This window comes from Austrofundulus limnaeus, unplaced genomic scaffold, assembly GCF_001266775.1.
Source record: "Austrofundulus limnaeus strain Quisiro unplaced genomic scaffold, Austrofundulus_limnaeus-1.0 Scaffold87, whole genome shotgun sequence".
Taxonomy (NCBI): Eukaryota; Metazoa; Chordata; class Actinopteri; order Cyprinodontiformes; family Rivulidae; genus Austrofundulus; species Austrofundulus limnaeus.
The window spans coordinates 1103522-1110559 of NW_013952489.1; the positions used below are offsets into that span (position 1 = coordinate 1103522).

The following is a 7038-nucleotide window of genomic DNA, read 5'->3' on the forward strand; positions in this document are numbered from 1 at the left end:
TTCTCATGTTTTGTCACAAGTTTATCTAGTGTCAGTCAGTTGTGCACCTTCCTGTGGTTCAGTGTGACTCATCCCACCCACGTATCCAGCTGTTCCAGCGGTTCCGGGCCTGTACGTGTCGGGTTTAACCGAGCTGCTCTCCTTGCACGTCTCCTGTTTGTGCACTCTGGAGTAAAAGCGTGCATCACCTCTCCCATCTGCTGGGCTAACTGCGCTGCGCATGCGCAGTGGCTCTCCATCATTTCCAATATTCCAGTGTAGGAGAAGCAGCAGAGGCACAGAACTAATGGGTAGGCTTCTTTTTCTTCTTTTTCTCATCCTCAGAAAGGTTTCGTTGTTGCTCTATTTTGATCTCCCAGCGCCGGGACGCACCCGCCGGGGTGTCCGGGTAAGTAGGGACAGTTTGCGGTTTTAATTAGGCTCAGACAGGAACGATAGAGGCTGAAAAAGCCTCTTCATCTGCAGCGGGCTAGCACGGCTGTTAGCTAGCATGCTAGGCTAACCAGTGCTAACTCGGCCTGGCCCTGGCCTCTGCCTGGCCCCCCCTTTGGCTCGAAACCTAACGCGGGCCTAGCTAATGTATTTTTTTTCCTTCCCCTCCTCGACATTTTAAAACCGGAATATGTCCTGCATGACCTCAGCGTGCACAAACCCGGTTCCGGTTCGGTTATTGACGCAGCCGAGCTCGCCGTCTGATGCACATTCGTTACAACAAGCTCAGTAACGGTAGCTCGACAGCTGACGCTTGGCTGCTAAGCCTCCAGCTAGTTCTGAAGCTGTGTCCAATGCATCAAAAAGCAGTCGAACCGGACCGATTCGGCTCGGTGACATGGTACCTTTTGCTGTTTGCACTCACAGGGCCACGAACCGTGGAAACCGAACCCAGAACAGAAAAGCAGCTAATGTGCCTTTTTTTTGTGTGTGTTTTTGTGTTTTGTCTTTTTACAAAAGAAGCTCACAGCTGATGGGCTGGTTTATTTCTTATTTGTGCACCTTTGGCCTTTTTTAAAACGATGAATACAAACACATCATATTCTCTAGCTTCGAAGAAAGGCTTGTTTTTAATGCTGTTCTGTCTAGCTGTCACCTCTGACAATTATGACGGTTTATTTATGAGGTTCCGGCTCAATGTGTGCTGAGATTTGCAGGATTTCATGTATAATATGTGGAGTCAGATGTATGGCACAGGTCATTATGAGGAGATTAGGACAATTTAGTGAACCTTATCAGTGTTTTTGCCTTTTTTGTTTTCACAAAACCCGAATAAGTTGTGCTTTTTGAGCAGTAACAAAAATATGTGCAGAAACAAAATAGCCAATACGTCTGATTTTACATAAAGGTACTCACTGCAGTTTAATAAAGATCAGTCAAAAAATCATAAGGAAACAAAATCCACACGTTTTTGTCTCATGTTGGTGGTTAATCTGTTCTTAATTAAAAATTTGTAATCAAAATTCGTGAAGATGTTTCAGCTGCCGTGTGAGTTTGTTTACTCATGGTGACAGTCAAAGTGGCTAAAAGAAGACAAAGTCAACATTCGTGGCCGATCAATTTGCAATCAGTTTTGATGTGACTGCGTTTTTACATCGAGATTAGCTGAGTAAAATATCAAGAGCCAAGTGTTTTGTTTGCATTGAGTGCATACCTGCATTTCTGAATATCAATATATCTGGAAAACTACTGGAAGAAAGAACATCTTTCAAATTGCACCACATAATAAACGTTTTATGTTAGATTTTAAAGTGTGTGATGAATATTTTTAAGTATAGATAGATGTGTTTACATTTATGTTAAAATAACTAAATTGGCTTGTTCTGACCTGTCAGATCTGTAAAATGATCAAATGATTGAAATTCAATAAACCCTTCTTGAAGATTTACTATATTTTTTTTAGCTAAATCTGTGCTTATTTGGCAACTAAATTTATCATGTTCAGCTATTTACAAATTCCATTTTGAATTGATTTATGTCTAAAGGATGGATGTTGTATTATTAGTCATTGAACCTTAAAGGGGTCCATGATTAGTTTTAACATTAGACTTTATTTAATAAACATATATTTTAACTGTAAAATAAAGACTGTAAAAATACTGTAGGATGTTTAGTTTTTATAATTTTTAAATAAAAAATTTAAAAATATATTACATGGACGTGGTCATTTTATTTACACACAAAGCATTCTGGGTAAATGATGATGTGGATAGGTCCTCGGTGCGAGGCTGCTAGCGAGCTATATCCACCCTGAAGGTTAATCTTGGACAATATCTGATGATCGACTCTTTTAAATGAAACCAGAGAGCGTTGACAGAGAGGAGAAGGTAGAAATGACTCAGCCTGGAACTGAAAATATAGATGGAGGACAACAGAGCTGCTTCATGGAAGAAGAACCTCAGATTAGCCTGTTAGCTTTAGCGTTAGCCCTGATGCTATCACCATATTTATGTATTAGCTCAGCGCTACACATTCTCCTCTCGTCACTGAGGTCCTCCATCCACATGACAGAGAGGGGAACACAAAAATGACTCAGTCTGCAACTGAAAATATGGATGGAGGACCTCAGTTTAGCTTGCTTGCCGCGCTAGCGCTGAGCTAATACATATAATGTAATATAATGTCGGCGCTAGCGCAAAGGTTAACAGGCTAAGCTGAGGTTCTTCTTCCATGAAGCAGCTCTGTTGTCCTCCATCCATATTTTCAGTTACAGGCTGAGTCATTTCTACCTTCTCCTCTCTGTCAACGCTCTCTGGTTTCATTTAAAAGAGTCGATCATCAGATATTGTCCAAGATTAACCTTCAGGGTGGAGATAGCTCGCTCAAACCGATGATCTGTCCATGTCATAATTTACCCAGAATGCTTTGCGTGTAAATAAAATGGCTCCATCTGTGTTAAAATATATTTTTTAAAATTATAAAAACTAAATATCTTACAATATTTTTACAGTCTTTATTTTACAGTTAAAATATACGTTTATCAAGTAAAGTATAATGTTACAACTAATCATGGATCCCTAAAAGGATATCAAAATATATTTGAACTTAAACCTTTCAACTTTGCTGATTACATGATTATTTGAATAAATGCAACTAAAAAGATACAAAATCTTTGAAGTATTTTTAATTTATGGTTATGGTTATAAAAGTTGCATCACCTAGTGATGAGATTTACCTTATGTGTCAAGATTTATTTATTTATTTTTTTAAGGAAAAGACTTTTGCTACAAAGCACAGTGGACTAACAGCTCCTGTCTGATTTTAGAGGTTTGTATTAAACATTTTATTAAAACTGTGATCTTTTAACTCAGTGGGGACAAACTCCTGATTGACGGTAGGGGTGCTCCGATCCGATACTGATATCAGATATCAGTCTGATATCAGCCAAAAAATGAGTATCGTATTTTATCGGCCTGCATAAAAAATGTCAGATAAAAATGCTCTGATATAAGCAGTCCGTTCCAGCAGTCCACTGACTCCACTCCAGCTTCTCTGTCCAGCAGCGCTTGGATCCAGTATGCAGAGCCCACGTGATCACAACAACATGCTGCGATAACAAGTTAGCAAGAATGTCGGCAGTACTTTCTATGGCTGTGTCCAAAACGACAGGCCGGGTCTTCCGGAGGACCCAGACTACCCGGTCTCGGCGGACCGGGTCCTTGGTAGACCGGGAAGACCGGAAAAAAAGAGGCTGTGAATTTGGACGGTCTAGCCTCCCCTCCTTACCCCGGCGTACGTCTTGTCACCTAGCAACTGTGACGACGCTAAACAAGCAAACTTAAATCAAAACTAGAAAAATATCAATACATTAGCATGATTAATATCACAAAAGTATAAAATTAACTTAAAAGTATCATTTGAAGAACTAATTGACCCGCTGTAGGTTCATGTTTATTTCGCGTTTTTATGACGAAAAAATAATATGTAAAAACATGTCCATACAAATGATAAAAGTATTAGAAATACAACCGCTATTTTTTTTTTATTTTTATATCACCATATTTTTATTTAAAATGTATTCTTTTCTCTCGCTTCGTCCGCCATTACTAGCATAAAAAAATCTCCGGTCGGGCCGCAATGCATTATGGGATACGCTGGGCCGGGAAGGATCCATCGGACCTGTCCTTCGATTCGGGCAATAAGAAGGACGTATTTGTCGGCCGCATCGGAGGAGTCTTCGGTTTTGGACGTCCTTCGTTGCGGTGCTGTGACGTATGCAGCCGACGAATTCGACCTTCGGAGGACCCGTCCTGCCGTTTTGGACACAGCCTATTTTCATCAAAAACAGAGTTGAAGCTAAGTGCAAAACCGTCACACACAAGTTTTCCGTGGGGACACAGATCCGTGAACGTTTTAAACCGGAGCAACAACCACTCTCTACCCTGGCAGATTGCACTCTCTTGCGTTTCCTACACATGCTTCTTGGAGTTCCTCCATGCTTCACACCAGAGCGGACTGGACGCAGTATAAATTGGGGTGCGAGTAGCGGCAAACTGTGCAGGGGAACTGCTTATAGTGTAAATTAGGGGTGAGACCTGGTTTCAAAACATGCTGGTGTCAGATTCCAATCAACAGTGACGTGCGAGTGGCTGGATCGCAACAAAAAAGTTGCAGTGTCACTAAAAAACCAGCTCCATGTAAATGGTGCCGAAGCCTCCCCTTCGATAGTGACGGTCGTCGAGAGCTCGTGGTTTTGTTGTGTGTGTAAACATACTGTGTTATTGTGGGAATGCTTGCGATTATTAAAAAGTTTGTTAAAGATTAAAAAACAAAATCCAACGCACTTTAAATGTTCAAAATTGGGCAAACTAGTTTTCTCTCTACTCTTTCTACTCTCGTGACCAGTTGTACCTTATTTTGACAAAAATAATGGAGAAAAATCCGTAAAACTCATGAAAATGGTTTTACTGACTGACAAACATAGATATAAAAAGAAACAGAAGTATTTACCCCATTGGTTGAATCACTGAATCGTGGAATTGACCAAACAAATTGTGATCCAGTATAAAACGGCTGAATCTCACAGTATTAACTCATTTGGGTGAGTTTGAGGTATTGTGGCCGCTCCTTTTACCTGCTAACAGGTACGCGGGATGAGCTCCCCTCTCAACAGGAAGAGAGAGAGGGAGAAAAAGGAACCTACGATGCACGCCGAAAAGACATACTAAAAGAGCAACGTCCTCCAAAAATATGAAGCAGTCTTAGGGTAACATTTAGGACAGAACAATGTCATGTCCCAGTGGTTCTTTATTTACCTGAAGAAGAACTTACCTGTAAGTTTTGTCAGCACATGATGAGCTGGACAGATAAGAAAATAAGACCGCTTCCTGTCTGAGTCTGAGCGAGACACGCTGCAAACTCCTGAACACTAAGAAGTAAGGTGGGAGTTGTCTGGAGATTTTGTTGTGTGTGCAGAATCCAATATTCCTTTAGAAAAACTAAAAAGACATAAATGTTGCCATTTCCCATTGTTTGATAAAGCACTGCAAACAGGAGGGGTTGCTGGCGGTGGGGGTTTCCTTCCAAAACAAAAGTAAATAATGAATAAAAAGAAAAGTAAATAATGAGCTTAGATCCTATTCAGTAGGCAAGTGTGCACAAATTGTTGCTGTTTGAAGGTTTTATTTTTGTTAATGACATTTAATTTGAAATTCAATTCTAAAATGTTTATTTTACAAAAGGATAACTTTCTTAATGTGAGATTCTATGATTTACACATAAATGTGTAATAAAATAAATAGTGTGGGACATAGCCAAAGAGAGTCAAGACTGTGGGAAAGAGTCTATAGAGACAGGTCTGCTTTTAGAAATTGTGATGGAAATAATATTAATAATATTTCCACAACAGAGATTCAGCTGGTTTATTTTGCCTTTTTTAAGGATGGGGTTGTCTGATTTTTATTTTAATGTTCGTTACAAGAAGGCTTACCTCTATAATCACCTTTTTGGAAATTTGGCTTTGTCTGCCCCCTAAATCCCCAAATGAAACTCGAGTTTTCCAGTTAGTACTGAGTTAGATTTAAAATTAAAACTTAATGCTTGCATTGATTATTTTTGTGTCACCATTTCATAGATATTGTGACAATATTCATTGGTATTAGACAAAGGTAAATGGCTGCTTTACCAACCAGGAGGTTTTTATTCTCTGCACAAGTTTAAAAGCATCTAGTGTGTTGTTTTTTCTTCTAATTAAATCACACATATCACATTTTAATATAAAAATCTGCCACAATGCTCAATGAATCTTGTGAAATGGTTAAACTATCCACATAAAACCATATTATATAATGCGAGCCGGATACTTTGCCTGATTATGTTTGAAATTTGTACTTGGAACATTTTCATTTACATGAACTGCTGTTTTTAATGGACTGCAAATTCAATTACTCAGGCATCTTCAGCTGTGGTTCTACAAGCTGTTTGATGTAATTTATAATTTCTTTTACTTAAATTCTTTTTTTTGTCCTTCTGCATTTGATTACAAAACTGTGCTGTTTTAAGGCTTCGGGAGTGAGTTTTTGTCCCCCTCTTTCTTGTAGTCTGCAATCTAAGAACAATTGGAAACTTGAATCTTTAGGGTTGCTTTGGATGACAGTTGTAAATGACCAATGTTAAATAAATAAATCAAAGGAAAAAAAAACTGTATATGTCCTCTGGACGGGTTCTTCTTTAATGAAACGTTTCGTCTCTCCTCCAAGAGACTTCTTCAGTCTGTTTCAGGCAAAATTCAGGCTTTTGAGTCCTGCCTCCATGTGACTGATACTCACATTACATGGCTATGGTTCACAGGTGACTGTGAGTATCAGTCACCTGGAGGCAGGACTCAAAAGCCTGAATTTTGTCTGAAACTCTCAGACTGAAGAAGTCTCTTGGAAGAGAGATGAAACGTTTCATTAAAGAAGAACCCCTCCAGAGGACCTATACAATTTTTTTTTTCCTTTGATTTTTTTACCTGGATTACTGAGATGCATCAGGACAAATAAATAAATAAAATAAAAAAATCCCAATCTGAAATTGTGTTAGTTTTATTTTTAACCACCCCTCTTG

General features: G+C 39.1%; 1 protein-coding gene across 2 annotated transcripts in view; it reads left to right on the forward strand.

The window, feature by feature from the left end:
• The first annotated feature begins 233 nt into the window (after positions 1-233).
• The window catches only part of mbd5 (methyl-CpG binding domain protein 5), a 59892-nt gene continuing 53087 nt past the window's right edge, over positions 234-7038 (forward strand). Inside the window, exon 1 of one of the 2 annotated variants that reach the window (XM_014011999.1) lies at positions 234-290. The gene's annotated coding sequence lies outside the window, so the exon portion shown is untranslated. Of the gene's footprint in view, positions 291-331; positions 389-7038 lie in introns of those variants that run through there. The other variant, XM_014012000.1, reaches the window with a different exon arrangement.